Here is a 22,411-nt window from a genome sequence, read left to right on the forward strand (position 1 = left end):
CTTTGCACGTCTCTTTGCTCGAAGGAAATTTTTAACTTTGGCGTCGTAAACGCTCAATTGGACGCAGTCCACTCTATTCTGATGTTGTAAAGTATGAAACTGTCGTTGTCAAGTTTGAATCCGGCGTACTCGGTATTTTCTAGGGTTTTATAGAATTAAAATTCAAAAAAAAACTATTAATGCGATTTTAAAAAACGATAAAAAAGGATTGCTTTAGAAGCTTGACTTCAAATGCTAACAAAAGCATATTTCAAACAAGTTTTTATTTGTAAAACCATGAAACAACATTACATGTAAAATGAGAATTTAATTTGAGCATTACAAAATTCTTATTGTATCGTTATAAAAGGTTTTTAACAATGATAAGTAACCCTGCAAAGTGAAGGAGAAACAGTGTCTGACGAGCGAACGAATTTTCCGCTTCCAGGACCGTCCCGTACCTATCCAGAGCGCGCGCGTGTGTGTGTTTGTGTCAAAGAGGACCTAGGATAAGAACGAAAAAATACACTCCTCCCCACTGCCACCCCTCCCCCTCGTTCCTCTATTGCAACAGCGTAAGAAAAATGGTTCAAAAAAAAATCGCTTTCCCCATACGAGCTCTTCGGAACGGAAGCAAGGATAGGAGAAAAAAACCCACACTCTAAAGCGTCTTAAATCCGCAAAAGCTTACCATTTCTATATACGCCGCACTGTGTCCTCCCTTCCCTCATGCATCCCACTCAAGCATTTTCTCCTTACTTGCTTTCTTTCCTTTTGGGGGGAGCGGCAGGACCCGCTACGAGGCAGATTCTTCGGCAGCTTTACGCATTGCTGCATCGCTTCTGTTTGCTGCTGCAGCAGGGAGAGGGAGAGTGGAGGGAGGGGCTAAGGTGTGCACAGCGCTGTGCAAAATAATCTGCCCTCCCCCACCACGCCCGCGCTGCTCTGTTTACGCGTACAAAGAATAACGAACGCTGATGCAATCTACGTATTTGCTATGATTACTTATTTTTAAGCGCTTCGTCCTTCTGTTTTCCCCCACACTGCCTCCGCCCTTGGGTGGCATTGCAAAAAAACCACCAGATGACGATGCATCTTGCGGGCGGTTTGAGCCTTTGAAAAGCCTTTACACACAGCTACACACGTGGGCGGGTGGGACTTTTCTCTTTCTTTCCTTTTTTTTGGAGGGAAGAAAAATTGCAACAAAATCGTGGCGCCAATGTTTACACCGCAGATTGAAAAACTTTGATGCATGAGCTTTTGCAAAAGGGTAGGAGGAGGGAAAGGAGTGGATGGGCAAGGAAAGTGCAGCACCAGGTGTAATTTGAATTCTTCGCAAAAGCGATACGTTGCTTTTATGTGCGGGCTGCATGAAATAATCTGGCAAGATGAATAGAAAGCGGAGAAATTATGGGTGAAAAGTTGGAAATGGTTTTAGAAAAAAAGCTGATGGCGTTTTTTGAACATTTTCCTCGGTAATGCATTGAAAACATTTACGTTTCATAGCTGCCTGCATGCGGGAGATGATGGGGAGGTCTAACCTTTCCAATAGGACATCAAACGCACTGTACAACGCGATATAAATCAGGAAATGCAGCTTATAGAACTCTACTCAACAAATAAATGAAGTACAAAGGCAAAAGCAAGCTTTATATGAATCGTAAACGATCGCTACCATCCCCACTAAAGGGCTCTTTCCAACCAGCAGTATGCTGCCGTCAGTTAATATGTCTATGCCAGTTAACACAGTGAATAGCTATGTCTGTAAAGCGAACTTCTTTAAAGAGTAGCAAATTTCCAAGTACAGTCATCTAAGTTCATTGAAGTGAAAAATACATTTTCACTAATCTATAATGTTGAATTTGTATCCTTAAGTAAAATCGAATCGTTCAGGTTGAGTTTGAGTCTCAGATAGCCTAGGCTATAAGCGGCTAATCCATACTAAACTAGACCTCAGTTATTTGATACTAATACGTGTGGAAACCCTGTACAGTGGAAGCCTTTAGAATAAAAATACAAGAAAAACAAAAACAATCAGGACTATCAGCAGGTTTGTGAACATGACCCGAAAGCTCTTCTCAAAGTGATTTCAAAAGTAACAGATCGAAAAGCAATACAACTATTTGGCATGAGATATAAAATGAGGAGATATGGGATATCTAGTGCGTAAAGCTCTAGATCAGTGACCGGATGTACAGGTTGAGGATTCGTGGCAGCTTCTTCAACCTGAGCATTATAAATGTGCATAGTCCGCATCTTAAGAGCACCGATGACGATAAAGACAACTCCTATACGCAGCTGGAGAGGGAGTACGACTGATGCCCACAACATGATGTCAAAATTGTCATAGGGGATTTTAATGCTCAGGTCGGACAGGAGGAGGTATTTAAACCGACGATAGGAAGTTTCAGCGCCCACAAGCTGACGCATGACAACGGGCTTCGGCTCGTCAACTTCGTCTCCTCCAAACACATGACCATCCGCAGCACCTACTTCCAGCACGCACCTCACTTCAGCTACACCTGGAGATCACCGCAGCAGACATTATCCCAGATCGACCACGTTCTCATTGATGGAAGGCACTTCTCGGATGTAATCGACGTAAGGAGCTACAGAGGAGCAAACGTCGACTCGGACCATTTCCTGGTTATGGTTAAGTTACGCCAAAAACTATGCGTGGCTAATAAACTGCGCTACCAGCCTACCCCAAGGCTCAACACAGACCGGCTGAGACAAGCTGATGTGGCGAGGGACTTCGCAATCGCGCTTGGGGAAGCGTTGCCGGAGGACACCACTGCCGAGGCGATGTCTCTCAATGACCACTGGCGTATGGTGGAGCAAGCCATCAGCAGCACGGCCGAGCGAACAATTGGCCGCGTGACCCGTAACCAGAGGAAGGAATGGTTTGATGATGAGTGCAGACGAGCACTCTCCGAGAAGAACGCCGCGCGTACGACAGAACGTGGAAGACTACAGACGACTGAGGAGGCAGCAGACCCGGCTCTTAATAAGAAGCGATAAGAAAGGAGGATAAGGGATAAGAAGCGCAGCTGCGAAGAGTCGGATGAGCAACTCATGCAGCAGCTATCCCAGTCGGGGGAAACTCGCAAGTTCTGCAGGATGCTAAATGCGGCACGAAGCGGTTTTACTCCCATGACCGTCATCTGCCGCAACGAGGAGGAAGATATCCTGTCGGACGAGCGAGAGGTGATCGACAGGTGGAAGTGCTACTTCGACGGACACCTGAATGGAGCAGATACCGGAGCAGAAGCAGGAAGCAGAGGAGAGCAGTCCTACGACGAAGTGCCCCCGCCATCTTTGGACGAAGTCATTGGTGCCATCAAACAGCTGAAGTGTAACAAGTCAGCTGGCAGCGATGGTCTAGTGGCCGAACTGTTCAAGATGAGTCCGGAGCGGATTGTCGTCATCATTCATCGGCTGATTGTGAGGATTTGGGATCAGGAAGAACTACCGGACGATTAGAAACTGGGTATCATACACCCGGTGTACACAAAGGGCGACAGGCTGGACTGTGCCAACTTCCGAGACATCACAGTCCTGAATGCTGCCTACAAGATCCTGTCCCGAATACTCTTCTGCAGATTTCGGCAGATCCTCCAGAAATGCTCAGAGCACCAGATCCCTACGCACCACCTGTTCATCGACTTCAAGGCGGCCTACGATACCATAGATCGGAACGAGCTATGGAACACCATGTAGTAGATTCCCTTACGGATTCCCTGGAAAGCTGATACGGCTGTTGAGGTCCACTATGGACGGGGTGCAGTGCAAGGTGAGAGTGACGAACATGCTTTCAGAATCGTTCGAATCTCAACAGGGTCTGAGTCATCATCGGACGTACAACTGGAGCGGTGTGCGAAGCGTACACCCGACTGAAACGCGAGGCCGAGAGGATTGGATTGAGGATCAATGCGACGAAGACAAAGTACCTGCTTGCCGAGGGCTCTGTACGTGATAGAGCCCGGCTCGGAAGCAGAGTATCAGTTGACGGTGACGATCTCGAGGTGGTAGAGGAGTTCTGCTGCCTTGATACGAGCGTAACTTTGGACAACAACGTAAGCAGCGAAATCCGAAGGCGCATTGTGCATGGAAGTCGTGCCTACTACGGGCTCCACAAACTCCTGCGATCCAGAAGACTGCAGCAACGCACGAAATGCGCCATATATCGCACACTGATTCGCCCGGTAGTCCTCTACGGGTACGAGTCTTGGACTATGCTAACGGAGGACGCCAATGCAACCTCGCCATTTTCGAACGGCGGGTGCTAAGGGCTATCTTTGGCGGTGTGTGCGAGCAGGGCGTGTGGAGGAAGGAGGATGAACCATGAGCTAGCTGAGCTGTTTCCTGACGGTCATCAAAGCCGGAAGGATACGATGGCTCATGCCCCACCAGGTGGGTGCTCGTCAGCGACCCGTTCGGCACGAGGCGTAGAGGAGCACAGCGACCTCGTTGGCTGGATCAGGTGGAGTCGAACCTGTCGGAGATCGGATGCAGCCATGGGTGGAGGACTGCAGCCCAGGACCGAGTTTGCTGGAAACGGATTGGCGACCTGGCCATGTCTACTAGACGTGCTCGCACAGGAGCAGGCCAAAAAGAAGAAGAAGAAAGCACAAAACAGTGGCTACAACAGAGGAGATGATTTTGGGAATGAAAACATTATGACACAATTATTTTAAACCGATACACACTGGGAAAACCCCGATCTAAAGCAAGGCATATGATAAAGCATAAGCCAGAGAGAAAGAAGAAGAAATAAATTTTCGATGAAAAGCACACTGTTCAGATAAAGATTTGAACCCACGGCCGGGTGTATGAAAAACCAATCATTTAGCAATGTACCATTGAGCCCACTCTACGGCTTGGTCGCTAAGAAGCGTACAGTTTAATCAGCCAATCACATTAATCATTGGCTTACCGAAAGAAGTACTCCAGGAGGCCCTTGACTAAGCACCTGTAAGTATGCAATGCGTGGCTTTTAGTACTGTTGCACTATTTTTTTTAAATAAACGAGCATGTAAAGAAAATGCCCTAAATCACTTTCAGCTCATTACTAGGAAGGAATAAATTATTTAGAACAACAAATCTATTTCAAGCCAACGCTAGTGCTTCCCAAGGTCGAAATTAAATCAATTCCAGCAGCAACAATAGCAACGATAAAGCCAAGAAAAAACACCCTAGGCTATAACCGCCTATCGGCTAATCTGAAAACTTTACAAACACTCCACCGCAGCGGCAGTTAGCAACCGAACAATGAGCCATTTTCAACAACAATCAAACTACACCGACCAACCAGAACGGCCCCATCATGACGAGAGACTTTCGCTCCCATAAGTGCATCCAATACACTTACACACACGCCCGCACAGCGACCAGCTGTGCCAGCCGAATGGTTCAGCCCTGGCGCCACAATTTCATTCACAACTAGTTGAAAACTCCAATAAAATCGAGTGTGAGGTTTGATTGTTTCTCAATTAAGTAACATCGATATGTGTTTGCGTGTGTGTGCAGTGCACGATGAACAGGCACATGTTGCCGCCTGCTCGCTCCCCGCACCGGGAGCCCGGTCCTCAGCTTGCGTGAGCGGGCGGTTCATAAATTCGGGCCCAGCCCAAGTAAGAGGGCAAAACTTTGCCGAAGCCCTTTGCTAACAGGCAGTGGCCAGAACCTTCCCGGGAAGAATGTACCAGAGAAAAACTTCTCACTAGGGCCCCCCCCACCAGCCCAGTTAAGGCCCACTTCCAGGCAGAAGTTCCATACAAAAGTTATCATGTCACACGATAATTTCTCTTTCATTATCTTTAGTTTTCGCCTACTTGCTCCTTGCAGCAGTGTACCCGCGCGCATGTGTGTGTGTGTGCAGCGATGTTGGCATCGACACACCGAATGCAGTGCTTTTGCGGGGTCCGAGTGTTTTTAACCGATGTATCGATTTGGTTTGTTTACCAGTGCGAAAAGTTGCTCATTTGCTGGAGATTCCGCTCCGCTCGACGTACCACCTTTGCCCGGCGTGTGTGCAGGGCAAAACTTTTGCACCGCCCTGTCGTGCCGAGCTGGCGGGCACGCAGAAGGTGATTGAAGAACTTTTGTGGCCACCAACTGCGGTGATGCACCTATCTGCGAGAGGGGGGGGGGGAGAGGGGGAGAGCGCGCACAAGCTGCATTATCGGGCAGGAACCGATCGTGCGGGGATTAGATTGAGTGTCCCGATGCTCGGAGACACTAGATTTATGGTTCTCCTCGGTCGTTTTTTTTCCTTCCTTAGTCTTCCTCTCCTACTCTGCTCAATAATCTTAAGAGGTACAGGCGAGCGTTAAATAATCCCTTATAAACCACGCTACCACCGCCCGCAACTGGAACCAGGTGCAGATTGCTATCGAATAATGGGTTTCGCCCACCGGCATGGAGTGGGCAGTTTTGTTAACCTGATTTTATTTATTTTTAGTTTCAGCATCTATTACCGTCAGCTCCCGTTTTTTCAGCTGCTCTTCTTCAGGCTGCGCTTAGCAGAGGCCAGTGTGTGCTTCACTTTAAGACAGCTTTAACGGGGACATTGCGAGACAATGGTACATCGGGAAGGTAACACAAAAAAAAACCAAACGCTGTATCTCTACGCACTATTGAATCGGTTAATATTCGGCATGGTGCATCGTGCATCTTCACGGCAAAAGTTCGTGACACTATGCCGACATTTCCGGCATTCCCTCTCCCTTCCACGGTTTGACTTCTTTCTGTTCCGGTTCGGGCAGCGGCGTCCTGCTGCGTGCACCGTGCAAGGGGCACCGTTTGTGGATTCAACTCACCAGTGCCAGCCGGCGAGAGCGGTGACACCGTCGGCCTCCCGTCCATTCCACCCACCCGCCCCGGTTACACAGAGCGCTCGGTGGTGGACCATGCAAGTGTCCCCATAAATTGTGCTCAGATGTCGCCGGCGCTACAGTGTAGAATTTATGGATTATGACGGTGCCCTTGCCGATGGGATTCGCTTCGTCAGTTTGCTTAGCCCTGACACATGATGATCCCCGATGCCTTCGCCACCGGTCGGCCGGCCGGAGCCCGCCCTGCCGTGCCGGAGAAAGTGAAAAGATGTGAAAAGAGTGTATGTGTGTGTGTGTGTGGGTTGCATTCGGCTGCACCGACCGTACGGAAGCTCTCGGATGTCGGTTCCTTTCCGGGGCCTTTTGCAGCAAATTCGAACATCGAATCGCCCGGATGCAAAGGAAGAAGACACCCACGGGGAGCTTTCATTATTTTAGCCTGACATCACTAAGGGTGGCGGTAAATGGGTTGGGAATGGCAACGAGATAGTTTGTGTGTATGTACTTTTTTTTTGTACAGTGTCTTTAAAGAGCAAAGGCTTGATGGAGGTATTTTGGATTTTTTATAGCACTCTCCGGGCAATCCTGGAGCAACTTGTTGGAGTACAGTAGCTGTGAAAAGGCTGCATAGAGACATTCCTAGAACCAAAAACATATTTTTTTATCAAAACCAATGTTATATTAATTGGAAACATTTACAGTGTGCCCTGGTTAAAGGAGCTTGCTAAAAAGGTAAAATTTGAAAAAAAGGAAACATTGAACTACGAGATCGTAAAAATTCTTCGTAGGCAACCTTGGACTCGAAAAAAAATTGTGTTTAAACTGTTTTTTTTTTGCAATTGTTGCTAATTCCTGATGTCCCAATTGATGTGAAGCTCATTATTAACAAGAATGAAGCCATTGAAAACATTTTTTTTTCTTTGCTTGAATTACACTGTATTGCTTTTATTTTATTTCAATTGTATTATAACTTTATTCCCATTCACTAACAACAATTAAGTTAATGGAATAGAGCCCGTAGTTCACCCGTGTTGCAATTGTGCGAATGAATGCGAATGCGAAAGCGAAAGAAGCAATCAATCAAATCATCCATAAACAGCGCTTCAAAATGCCACTGTCTATGTTACAAAAAATAAACCCTCGGGCTGACACAAAATTCACGACTGACACTGTCACCAAAGCTCATGACTGAAACAAAATCCATGTCAGCGTCACGTAATTTAAAGTAATGATCAGAGGTGTGAGTCACATGGTCAGTGTGTGACGTTTGACCGAGTTGGTGACATTTTATCAACGAACTTTTGGTCAGTCACTTGGACATGACACTGTCTGAATTCGATGAACATGCCAATTATCACAGTGTCCAATGCAGTGCATGGAGAATATTTCTTTTCACTGAAGTGCCAAACAAGAAAATCCGTGGGTAAACTCTAGATGACATGGTGGTTCAATTGGAATGAAATTTTGATTGGTGAGTCTGTACCAACGAATTCTACAAAATGCATGCACTCCAGCCGATGCCGCCGAGACTTTGACCTACCCCGAACGGCTTTGGAACATTGCGACGAACATTATCCACGTTGCCAGGGACCACTGCAAGAAAAAAGGTCATGACGGGTGACTGTCACCAATGCGGTCACCAAAACTATGTGAGAATCACCTCTTCTCTCTCTCATCTTGATTGCTTAATTTGGTAACTTGGAACTTAAACTTAATATTTGGATCAGTCATGAGTTTCGATGATGGTGTGAGTGACATTTTGCAGCACTGTGCATAACATTTGTAAATAAAGTAAAACACAAAAGCAGTGATGTCAAACCTGCGGTTAAATAAAACTAAGAATAGCAATGAGCAATGAGTGGTGAATTACAAATAAAAATGCAGTAAAGAAGAGGCAAACTACAACCATGATACGCCGCTTTTGGGTGAACGTGTGAACGTGTGCCTACTCCGAATGGTTCGTCATGACTGAGAATGGCACGTTTGTGTGAACTAGTGATGTGCTGTATGGAGCGTACCCACGACTCCAATCCGACTCCAACTATTGTTAATTCGATTCCGACTCCGGCAAAATGGAACCACTAGATCCGCCCGGAGTCGGAGTCGTTCGGAGTCGTCCGGAGTAGAACGACTCCGAACGACTCCGAACGACTCCGACGACTCCGGACGACTACGAAAGACTCCTAACGACTCCGGACGACTCCGGGCGACTCCAGGCGACTCCGGAAGACTCCGACTACGGGTGACTCTAGGCGATTCCGGACGACTCCGGACGACTCCGGGCCTTTCCGGACGATTCCGAACGACTCCGGACATAGCAGCGCGGACCTACCTTCCGGAGTCGATTCCAAATTTTTCGGAATCGGATCGGAGTCGACTCCGGATATTTGCCAACTTTACCTGTGAACTGTGAATGAACAAAGACCTAACAAATTCGATGTTTTGTCGATTCCGGGATCGGAATCGGCTGCGGGATCGGAATCGGCTCCGGGATCGGAATCGGCTCCGGGATCGGAATCGGCTCCAGAATCGGCTCCGGGATCGGAATCTGCTCCGGAATCAGGATCGGCTCTGGAATCGGAATTGACCTGGGAATTGCAATTTGCTCCGGTAACGGAATCACGATTAACTACATAAATGGAATTAGCTCCGGAATGAGAATTAGTTCTTGAATTAAAATAAGAAGTTTTAGAAGTGAAATCCGTCCGGGAATCTTGATGACAATTTTTTTTTTGCGGCTTTCAATGCTTAGCATCATACGACCCAAACGCCTACTCCTATGGAGATGCCGAAACTGACTCAATTTCGAATCTAATGATTTAGGAGCCAATTTTGATGCCGTAGCCAATTCCGGAACCGATTCCGATTCCGGAAACTGAATCCGGATCTACTATCCGGAATCGATTCCAGAAAACTTCGGAGCTAGATGGAATCGATTCCGACGAAATCTTTATTTTCCCCATCACTATTAGCCACACAACGTAATATTGCGTTTGACACCTCTGGAACAAATTTTTTTTTACATCTAACAGTTGTTACGCATGAGTTGTTACGCTTTTAGAAATAAAGTGAACCGGGACTTCCTGACTCACCATGAAAACACTGAGCTGGCCCAATTGCTGTACATTTTAACAAATCTTCTTGTTTGAGTTTGACATGACTGCCAAACATTTTACCCCATTGGTCTGCGACCATCCGTTTTTTGAATAACATTTAAGCTGTCAAGCGTCGAATTCGATAAAAGTGAAGCGCTCTCCCATAGCAGGACAAACTCTTTGCCCAACACGAAATGTTTTCATTAAAAAATCAACGTGCTTAAATTGTTGATGGGCCATCTTTTTTTTTTTTTTGGTAACTTCAATCGCTCGAATCCTCCGCCATATCTTCGCCGAAAATTCCCTTAATGGATCACCTTCTACCATCAAACAATCATTCATATTAATTTCCATTAACGTCATTAATTTTTATTCCTGCCCGCCCAATCCCTTATTTAATTACCTGCAAGGGGGAGGGGCACTTTCCAGCAGCCGTTGGGAGTGGAGCAGATACAGCGGATACGAAACAACAAGGGTAAAGAAAAACAACCACAAACAGCTCGTGTTACTATTGATTGACCAGCATTGAAATACGCTCAGATCCGAGTGTACGTGTACACCCGATCGGCTTAATGATGATAGGTTTCAACCGATGCACTACGCCTACGCATCGATCACAAGAACTGGCACTCGGACCACTCCATTTCAGCGCAAATAATGCACCACACACACACACACACAGACGCGCAATGGTCGACTACTGCACCGCCGCAAGCATACAAGTAGAAGGCAAACAAATGTTGCCCGTTTTTCTCATCGGCCGGGCTCATCCCCCGCCGACCGACTGAGGCTGAGATGTGTTTTTGTGGAGGAGTGTATGTGCCGGGCGCGCTTTCCACAACCACCCCACACACACACACACACACACAAACACACACACGGTTTTCGAGCTTTTCATCCCATTTCATCGGTACGTAGGCCGGTCGTTGAGTTAAATTATGCACCGCGCTCTGCGCGCTGGCGATGGCGGCTGATTTTCCAACCTCTTGCTGCACGTGAGCCAGGGCTGATACGGTCCTGGTTTCGAACCAGCGCGAATGCAAATCGTTTCGGGCGAAACACCGAACTGGTCCGGCGAAAAACCCCGTAGCTTGCCACATGCGCTCCAACGTTCCACCGTACGGCCAGCGAACCACCTGTACACGGCGTCGGGGCAAGTTTGCCGAATGTATCCAGCCCGGTACAACCGGTTCACTTTATGATAAATGCTCATCCGTCACGTTGCATTCTACGGATGGGGCTCGCTGACGGTCGGTTGCCGCCGTGACACGGTGCGATCGGGCGCCGTCGGGCCGGCAGCCACCGCGGGGCGGCAGCTGTCAGGTACGGTTTTCGTCAAATCAAGACTGTTCACTGACGCTCGCGAAAAATTGACTTATTTATTCGATGATTTATGGCGCCGCCCGCACTACCTGCTGCACGCGCTGTCTGTGCCTGCTACAACAATTGGCTTTTGATTCGCTTGGGTTTTTTTTTTTTTGTTGGTTCGAGCATTACTGTCGTGTTACGGTTCATCTTTGAAAAGTGGGCATGCACGGTATGTAGCACAAAGCATGCGAAAGGGAAGCTTCTATTGTTTCCGAATTTTGTTTTTTGTATTCAGAAATATACGTTTATTGGCCAGAGCTCGTTATTTTTGTCTTAACTGTTGTCCATGCCAATCGGTCCATTCGTCATCAAAAGCGATAGGTTAAGAAATATGTAAAAATCAGGTTTGAAATATCAAGGCCATCATCAATCTCGAATAAAATCCAAATGGCGTAGCAAAAGCCGTTCTTGTTGCTATTTCAGTTACTGTAGGAGTTTTTTTTGCAGCAGAAGTAAGTATGTGAAGCATACTAAATAAAAAATGAAATAAAATGTTTACAACACAAAGAATATTCGAATGGCGTATCAGGATGTTGTCGCGACGATTCATCAGTACCATCGAATGCCATTGGTCCATTGTGAATATCAGAAATCCAAACGACTTTAGAACTCCGGACAACTCAGTTCAACTTTAAACGTGTCCAAACGACTCCAGATGACTTCAGATAGCTCTGGATGACTTCATTACACGTTTGAAAGCTCCAGACTCCGAACTGCTCCGAACATTTCAGAACGACTCCTTGCAACTCTTGAGAACTCCATATGACTTCTGACAACTCAGTTCAACTCTAAACGTGTCCAAACGACTCCAGATGACTTCAGATAGCTCTGGATGACTTAATTACACTTTTGAAAGCTCCAGACCCCGAACTGCTCCGAACATTTCAGAACGACTCCTTGCAACTCTTGAGAACTCCATATGACTTCTGACAACTCTGTACAACTCTGGACGTTTCTGGGCGACTCCGGGTGACTTCAGACCATCTCCAGACGACTCTGGAAGACTCCAAATTTTAGACGCCTCTATAGGCAACTCCAGACGACTCTAGAGAACTCCAAACGACAACAGATGATTCCGATTGATTACCAAAGATTTGAGACGTCTCTGGACGACTCCAGTGGACTTTTGATCACTGAAGATGACACCGAAAAACTCCGGACGACTCTAGATCACTACATACGATTTCTTCACACGACTTCAAACGGCACCGGACAGTTCCGGACGACTCCATACACCTACAGGCGAATCGAAACGACATCAGACGATTCTGGACGACTCCTTCAGACGGTTTCGGATGTTTCCAAATGACTCTGTATTACTCGATACAACACTTCAAGACAACTCCAGACAACTCCGGATAACTCTGGCCAATTCTCAGACAACTCTAAACAGCTTAAGATGACTTCATACGACACAATCATGCAATACAGAAGTAAGATTAAAAACTAAAATCATCATAGGGAGTCATTGGGACGCGTTCGGAATCGATGAAGATGTTTGAGTTGGACGTTGGAACAGCTTTAAGATAAAACTAATATTCCTCTCCTAATCAGACTACGCAAGTGCGCAACCACATGTTGTATCTTATTGCGTTCACCACAGCGACTTCCAACTTCCAACTTCCAGCAACCCCAATCGCTAGCTGGAACCTATCGAGAACCTAATGCCAAGCGGCCCTTGCACCATGCACCACGGGTGGCGGACGTTTAAAGTTTAAAATATAAATGTCACTAGCAGGGCATCAAAGAGCCCAGCGGACCCTGCTTCCCAGCCCGTAAAACCTACAAAAGCACGCCACATTTGTTGACGTTACTCGATTAAGTTTACATCCCCATGATGTTGTGGTGGTCCGGCCCGGCTCGGCTCGAATATCGTTCGCCAACTTGCAGCGGCAGAAGACAACCCCCCCACCCTTCCAGAATAGTGGGAGGAGGGTCCCGAGTGGTCGTTCCGGGGTTGTGCAAACATTATCGTGAATGTGTAGCGGTGATGTAAATCGAGCCCAGTGTCCAGCCTGCCGCAGCGACTGCTTCCTCCCCATCCCGTTTGACTCTAGCACTCAGCTTGCCAATTATGGCTTGTCCGCATTATACTTACCAAGGGCTCGGGCCACTGGAGCCGGACCTTCTGGACGGACGAAAACCGCTACCGCCAGAGCGTACTGCGGGTCAAAACTTTCCATTCCTACCATTCCTTCGTGGGCAAGGGCGACACAAAAGCACATAAAGAGCACCGGACGGGTAAGCGGGCAAGTAAGAAGAGGGGAAGAGGGGTAATGATGGCGTACTATTCACCACTGAGGACGGTGGTTGTTGGCTGTTGTTGGCCTTTGAAATAAAAATCTTCTGTCTACGGTTACGGTTCCCGAACCCGGAGCCAACACAAAGCCGAAACCCATCCAGACACTCTTCCCAAAGTCCCAAAGATCTTTGAAGAGAAGAGAAGAGCGAGGAGATAAACTCCCCCTTCTTTATCCCGCTTATCTTCGGTATTAGTTTGTAATTTCAAGCGTTTCACCACGGTGAAACTGAACAACTTGGCATGGGGTTTGCTGCTCGAGCATCGAGCCCGGCAACGTACGCCCCGGGAAACCTCAGATATCCCCCAAAACCAAAACCTTTCAACACGTCAAAACCATCGCTTGGCAGACGCAAGCTGGAAGCAGCACGGCGCTGGAAGCTACGCGGAACGCGCAGCGGAGTTTGTTTTACAAAACGCGAAACCGCCACGAACGTCTTGGGTTGGAAATCTTCGCCCACCATCCCGCACGCAGTGACACGCCGGATGACGCAGCACCCGGCAATGTCTCGGGCTAGCCGACGAACCAACGCAACGGGCAGGCCTCAGAGCGCTCGGCTCACCAGTGCGCTGAAGCCACGAGCCTGCCCGGAGTGTAGAGCCTAAGTGGAATTCATTAGTGGCCCATTGACTGGCCGGTCCCGGAACGAGAGCCCGGCGAGCTCCCGGGGCATATTTACAAAATTGATGGGCTGCTCATGACACCCACCTCTGGGATGGAGAGGACCTGGCAGGACACCCGAAGCCATCGGTAAGCCATCGCAACGCACCGAAGAGAGTGTGTGCATCCCGGAACGATACCGAGCGCAAGTGGCTGCTTAATTCTCGAACCAGTGCCTGCTGCTGCCGCCGAGTTTCAGTGAAAAGCATGTTTTTCCAACCGCTCCCCTGCTGCGCCTTTTCCCTCTACGACCGGCGCAGGTACGCCCGATGTGTGCGGTTGCCAATCTGCAACCGAGCGTAATGGGAATTGCTCAATTATGAGGTTAAAGAAATTGCCATTCTGCACCACTAGAGATGACGATACTGTTGTGTCGTCGTTGTCGTCGTCGTTGCTCGCTTGGTCGTAAGAGCCAAGCGTGACTACGAGCGTGACTGCTAAAGCTACCAGGGCGGGCGGGTGGGGTGGGCGCTCTGCCGCCCAGGCAGGCATTATTGGCAGTGAAAACCGTAGCCACTTCCACAGCCGAGGCTTCCGCTGTACGGGCTTTTGCGAATCTACGTACGCCCGCGGTGGACGGCCCTGTCAAGCTGTCAAAACTGGCGATAGGCAAAACCCAATGCAGCCAGTGTATGTGTGTGTGTGTGTGTGTGACAGGCAAGCAGGGAAGAAATAGAAAACCGGGGATGCTGGTGGTTTGGTATCTCCCTCCCAGGTCGGAATCAGCAGTTTCATCACGTTTGAAGATATTTTCAAGACATTATTAGATTTTCCTGTAGGCTTTACTTATCGTTAATAATTCCCTTCGGTAACCGGAAACGCTTTTCGCGCGGCAACAAAAGCCACCCGAGCAAAAGGGGAGGGTGTGGGGACGATGTCTCGCTCTACATTGAACGCGCGTCGGCGAAGTGTGCACACTACCTAGGAGCGACGGCCCGGGTTGCCGGGCGCATTTTGTGCCGAATCCTCTGAATAGAGCCATCCGTCCTGGGTCCGGGTGCGAGTGTTAGAGCAGCTGAAGACGTCACCGTGCATACGCGCCACGGATGTCTTTGATGCTCTCTGTCTCTTTCTCCCGCGGTCGGGGCTCAGGGCTGCCAAAAAGCTAACATCCGCCGGGGCCGACCGAGGACCGAAAATCCAACTGCCGCGAATATCCTCCAAGGTGCCAAACTCGGGGGGCGGTGCACAATCAGCTTCCGCTGCCCTTATGCGCCCTTCCAGCCCAGCTACCGTGGGTGAATACAAATTTCATCGCAATTTTCCCGAATCCGCCACGGGGACCTTCTGTTTTTTTTTTGTTCGGGGAAAGAAAGCTAAAGAGATAGAGAGCAACAAGGCTTCCCGTGACGGAAGTCCCGTGTCTCGGCAGCTAAGCGTGTTCACACACACACACACACAGCGGGTACGCATGCACGCATATTTGCACGCCTGGCCGCACCCGGGCCAAAAACCATACGGTCGAATGAGCCGAATGACGCCTGACGGTTGTCTTACCCGGCCGCACCGGTCAATGCACCTGAGCTGTTGTGGGACTGGGGGAAGGATGGGACACACAGACACGGGCGGAAACATAATTTCATCCATCGGTAGAGAGGAAGGCGCGAAATGGGGGGAGTTGCGGTTCCGGCAACAGCTTCCGTCAAGTTTGCGTTCGCCGTTTCTGCCAATTTTGAGGTGAAAAGGTTTTGTACTACCGCTCCTCTAAACTCACGCCTCGAAATGTATGCAAGCTATGTGGCGTATATGTGTGTGTGTTTGAGTGGGGTGATTTTTTGCACCGCTTGCACGCTTTCGATTTGCATTTTGCCAGCTATGTTTGCCAGCAGTGTCTGCCAGTTACTGCCGCGTTCCGTGCACGCTGACTCTGCTCGCCTTTGAGGAAACGCCGCGCAAGTTCGGCTGGAATGGTTGGGGTGAGGGTAGCCCCAACCCAAGACGTGCCGCCATTGACGCGATCTTTTTATCGGCAAACGGCACACACACACGCTGCAGCCACTAATGCATAGTGTGCTGCAGTTTCTTATCAGCATCTTAATCCAATTAGGCTGATGGTTGAGGATGCTGGATGCTCCAACATCTCCACAACCGTGTGCGTGTGTGTGTGTGTGCGTGTTAGTGTGAATGGGCCGCCGCCTTATCAGACGCCCCCGAACGCACCGCTCTAATGGCATGGCAGCGGCTTACCCGTGGTTGCGTTTAATGCTGTTTGGTACCATAGCGGGCTTGAATGTTTCCCGAATGCTCCATATAAACTGAGGTTTTTCTGGAGAAACATTGAACGTGAACCGGAATTTGCCGAATCGGGTCTTTGCATCTTTGCAACCCATTTCGGAGAGACTGGCTGGCTGGTTGCGGTGGGAAATTGCACGAAGCAAACAGTGCACATCGACATCAGCGACTAGGCGACTGAGTACTTTTCACTGGTGGAAAGCACGCCAAACCTCGGTATCTATCAAGTGGATTAGATTTTCGCTCGGAAGGTTCTGAATGAAGCGCGAGGTCTGGCGTTAGCTTGTTTGGGTTTTTAACAAAACAGACGCAGCATCGCATCCATGTTCTAATGAATTAAAGTTATTTTAGTTTGTGCTTCTACCCACAACATGGACATTCAATGTCATGGTAGAAGGTTGAAGCCTTCGCTGCTACACAGATTGACGCTATATTCTCTTAATTAGGGTCTGATAACTGGTTGGTAGAAAGAAAGCTCTCGGAGAGACTTACTGTCATCACGTATCTTCTAAAGTAGATATAAGAATCATCACTCAGTGAGTGGATTCAAAGAATCAGAGTGACTAGAGTGCCCCAATGAATTTACGCACTCTTTTTAAATTCTTTGTTAGATTCACATTAGGACATAGAAATTCAATTCTCTCTGGGTTGACCCGCTCAAAGTCAACGCAAAGTCTGAGTGAGTTGGTTGGCAAACGGCACATATAGCCTATTAGTCAAGAGTTACTTACCACTCACTCAGAATACCTCAAGACACACATCTCTGTACGAGATCTCAAGACGGTAAGAGCCATCAAATATACGTCAGATACGTCATTGTGAAGCTCACCACCAAAATCCTGGGTCCGTATCCATTCCAGCAGACAGTCTACACCTTATTACAAATGTCACTGGACGCTTGGTGCATTGGAGATAAAGTGTCCAAAATCACCTAATGTGATCACCCAAACCTAGGAAATGTTTGGAGTACTATGTTCAACCTGTTCTTAATTAACCACAACGTAGCTGCTCTTTTGGTAAGGTCGTAACTGGAGATGTTTTCTTTCGAAACCGCGCCTACCTGACAACTCCACAAACTCCTGATATGCTTGATATGACCAAACCGGCTTGGTCCTCTACAGACATTTGTGTTCCTCAACTATATTTAGAGCTAAATATCCTGACAAGCAATGGCTAACCTTTTAACTGAGCAATGAGTCTTCAAATTCCCTCCGTGGGTGGCAGATCGTGTGGCGCTCATTGCAGTAATGTAATGATCCTAGTAATGCCTAGCGAGATAGTAGTTAAAAACGACGTTCCGCAGTTCAGTCATTAACGAAAGGCTCTTTCGTTCCGAAATTCCCACCCAAACTTCAATTGGACAATGGAACGGGCTGCTCCGTTTAACTTTTATCGGAAGTACAATCGTGAAGCATAATTGAGATGCTGAGGTTGCCACTATCACATCATTTATAATCTGGTGCACAATATGCGTTTCCGTAAAGAGGTAAACTTACGATGCACAACAATTAATTTACTTTACCATTGGTTGGAGATCATTCTGAAGAATGTACCCCAGCACAGACGCTTTCAATGCCGTTTCACTAATATGCAGATGCGTTGGAATTACATATTTGCTCCAAGCCGTAACCTCTCAAGGCTCGCGAAGGGGTCGATACGGATCGATCTATTGTTGAAATTGATTGCAAAAACCCAACCAAGACTATTTTTGATACGACATCTGTAGCAGGTATTCAACGACTAGAGTGATTGAATTTATTTACGCATTAAATCCTTCCCTACACCTTATTTACGGTACATGTGGATGTGATACTAATTACTCTTCGTATTAAACCATCTCTAACGTGAAGCTATTGTTTCTACCGTACCATAACCCCGCGATTCCTACTCCATGTTGTGTGAGTTTTGTCGTAACATAAGCGTTATTAAGATCAATCCCTCAAGCGACTTTAACTCTCGCTCATTCCTGAAGTGTCACCTTTCGCGTTTTACCTTGTAGCGGGTGAAATGTTGCAAGAAGCCTCCTTCCCTTTCAAACCCTCCTGTGCCACAAATCCGATTGTGGTTTGGGTGAGAGTGGGTCTGCACGGTATTGCCAGCGTGTCAATAATTCGCTTCCGATCGGGTAAGTTTCCTCGCTGCTGGCTAGATTGTTTCACCATAATTCCTGGCGGATTTGTAAGACACTACACACTACACCCACACACACACACACACGCACGTGCAGACCCACCGTGCAGTCATATGGAAGCGCATTTTGACGGCTCGAGGCGTGTAACAGGCACACCCGGGTCGATTTGCGTTTCTATTTTGCCTCCATTTTTCCCAGGAAGCTCTTGCCCAGCTCGCCCATGGGAAACATCAATTTGTGTGCAACCGGGAGCGACTGCATCCCCGCTAACAGAGGACGAGGGGTGGGGGGAAGTGAAGAGCACACAATTGTCTCTAGCGGATTTTGCAGCATGCAGCACTCTTCCCAATTTTTATTTCAGCGTTTTTTTATTCGTACCGTTTACGGTTTTTTTCTCCCTCGATTGATGTCAGAATTTTCATTCTGCCTCGGTAGCTGTTCTATCAGCCAGAAAACGGTTAGCGTGGTTCACTCGGAGGAAGCGGATCGGGATCATTTGCTTGTGTGTGTGTGTGTGTGTGTGTGTGTGTGTGTGTGTGTGTGTGTGTGGGGATTTGGAACACGCCAGGATACGAAACAATTCCCTCCGCCTCGTACAACAACAACCAAATAAAAAAGCCAATCTACCAGAATCAGGATCAGGGCCCCGAAAAACCGTTTCGGTGATGTTCGTTTCATTCTATCTCTCTTTACATTCTCTCTCTCTCTCTTTTTCTCTCTCTCTCTCACACACACGCTCTCTCTCTCTCTCTCGCTTTTTAGCCTTCTTTCTGTGCCGCTGTCTTGCATTTCCTGTTCATTATGGCGGCATTCGGGCTGGCGAAGCGGAAAAACTAGCGAGCGGAAAATAAAAATTTGTTTCAGAAAATAAATCTCCCCCGCAACGGGTGGTAGTACGGGACGGTTTCCTTCCTGTTTTAACCTTCCGGGCTCCTCCCAACAAACACACACACACATACATACCATGGCACTATTGGCAGCAGTACCGCGGCACTACTATTCCCCGCCGTAGGCTAGTTTTTAATTTTTATTCCGCTTTATTTCGTTCTCCACTTTGGCAATCGGTTAGAGCGCGCGAAGGTAGTGTTTTGCAGTTGAATGAACAGCTCACTTTGCCCGGAATCCCGAGCGCGATGGTTCTTACTCTTTCTTGCGTTCCGTTTTTTTTGACTGGTTTTTACTGGTTTTTGTGTGTTTTTTTTTTGCTCCTGCCATTCGCCTTTCCTGTTGCTTCGGTTTCGGTTCACGGTTGTGCTCATCCTTTATTATCTGCCATTCGCGTTCCATCGCTGCTGCGTTACGGGGGCCGCAGCCAGTGTGCCCCGCACTAATTGTTAGTGGCTGTGTAGTGTAGGCTAGGCCTGCACTTTTTATTTTATTGCGCTCCACCAGTGGGCCAAATTTTAACTCGCACTGGGAATGGGTACTACCAGCGAAGCACTTAACGTGACTGTAGTTGTTTTTTAGTTTGTTTTTGCCACGCCATCTACTGGTACCATTTTGAGCGTGGAGATTGTTTTAGCTAAGGGTCGGCCAGGTGGGAAGGCTTTAATTTTCAACCACGCATCATACATGGAATGACCATGCAAAGGGCTTAGGAGTCTTATCCATGTTAAGATCAGCAAGCTCCTAAACTCTGTAACACATCCCTGTCCAATACGACACAGTCGATACCACTAAAGCTAACCTTTAAGTCATCAATTGCAGCCACTAAGGCGTTTTGCTTCTGAAGCTACTTCAAGCGCCAACTCTACTCGCATGATCATGAATTTGATAAACATCTGACACTGGCAAAATCGGAATCACTATAATCTTCCCGCTGTTGAAGTCACCTGGAGTCAACCGGAGTCGTGCGGAGTCGTCCAGAGTCGTCCGAAGTTGTCTGGAGTCGGAGTCATCTGGAGTCGGGTGGAGTCGCCCAGAGGCGTCCGAAGCGGTTTGAGGCGACCGGAGAGTCAGCAGGAGTAGAAATCGTAGATAAAATGACTGACTCCAAAAGCATTGCACCGGTCGTCTCCAGCGGAACCCGGACAACTCCGGACTACTCGGGACTAGTGTTAGGTAAATCTGATGCAGACTCAAGAATCTCAATGAATCTTTGATATGATGCAACGAATCTGAATCCCAATTGCAATGACTCAAGAATTTCAATGATTCATGAATCTTCCAATATTCTTGAATTACCAACAATTGATGAATCCCAAAAGACTCATGAATTTCGAAAGATTCATGAATTTCAAACGTTTCATATCTCTAGGGGTATATTCTGAGATCTCTAGGGATTCATGAATCTCATAAGATTCATACATCTCCGAAAACTCATAGAGCTTGTGCTTCTCATTATTCTTCTTTTTGATGCAATCTTTGAAGAGTCGGTACGAGATTAGAATCACTCATTACTGAAGATTCATTTGAATGAATCTCAACGAACGAGTCATGAAACCCAACAAAACTCCGGACTACTACGGTCCACTCCGACTGTCTCCGGACTGCTCGGGACGACTCCGGGTGGTTCCGGATGGCTCCAGGCGATTCCAAACGGCTCCGGATGATGCTGAGTGAACCTACAAGTGGAGAATTTTTTATCAGCTTTACCCATCACTAGACTGCACACATTTGTCAATTGAAAATCTACTATCTGGATAATGAATGTATTTCTACTAACAGGCTTAAAGTTCAACGTTCTAACTTAAACGATCAAAAGAGCTCTGGCTACCAGCTACCATCTTCTTGGTTTAGTACACATACAAATGCTTTTTCTGTGTATCTGAATTTGTTAAAAAAAAACACCAAGAGAAAGTAACAGTAATTTGTTCCGTCGAGAGGCAGAACATTTTGCGATACCGACTGTAAGAGGTGCCAGCAACTCCGGGAGGGATCGAACCGAGCGCTAGATTGAGCTGAGAAGGAGCAGGAAGAGCATTGTAATTAATGCACATCAGATACACCTGCGATGAATATGAACGACCGTTTTGGCTGAGTTTTTCCGCTCCTCGCCATTCCCTCCCCCCGAGCAACGAAACGACTCCACGGAACTGAACTGTGACTGTGCATAATAATTCTCACCGCTCTTCCCTGTGCCCGGAAGTGCTTGGAATGTCTCGCTGGACTGATGCCGATGGAAAGGATGCACAGGACGCGATTGGCAATTTGTCATTCCGATTATCGGCACCAAGATTGGAGGCGGAGGGCAGTTACGGTCCACGGCGAGTGTTAATCGAGCTGCTAATCCTTGGGCGGTAACTAGAGCTCTAGACAGGTGCACGGTGACAACAGCAAAAAAAGGGCAATAATGCCTGTGTAATAGTGGCTCTTCCAAGAGGTAGATCCTACTGGAATTGCACCCCACCTCTTAGTGGTTAAGTGTTGGTTGGTTCAGTTTGGCTGCCTCAAATCTCCGTTTTCAAAACCCCAAAACAAACAAGCAGTAAAAGCGGTCCTCAAAGTCAATGCTGTCAATCCTGGCAACGTGGTCCGTGGCATCGGGCACACATCGAGATGGGTTGGGTTTGTTTCCAATGCCCAAGGTGTGTAATGCTGTTATCTGCCCCTGTCAAACTGCTGATGCTCTCCTCCCCCTCCCCTCCACGAAAACGCTTTCGGGGACGGCCACTTATCGCAGATCTTCGACTTCGGGCCCAACAAGCATTTAATCCGTTTCCGGGGTGGCACATTCGGCTGATGCTTCACAGCACACTTACAGGCAAGTCGCCGAAACTACGGTACGGTTTTGCCTGCTCCGATGCAGGCAAATATCGCTTATCCAAATGGGGGACGTGAGCACAACCCTCTGGGAGGTACTCCTTTTGG

The sequence above is a fragment of the Anopheles merus genome, chromosome X, assembly GCF_017562075.2.
Source record: "Anopheles merus strain MAF chromosome X, AmerM5.1, whole genome shotgun sequence".
Taxonomy (NCBI): domain Eukaryota; kingdom Metazoa; phylum Arthropoda; class Insecta; order Diptera; family Culicidae; genus Anopheles; species Anopheles merus.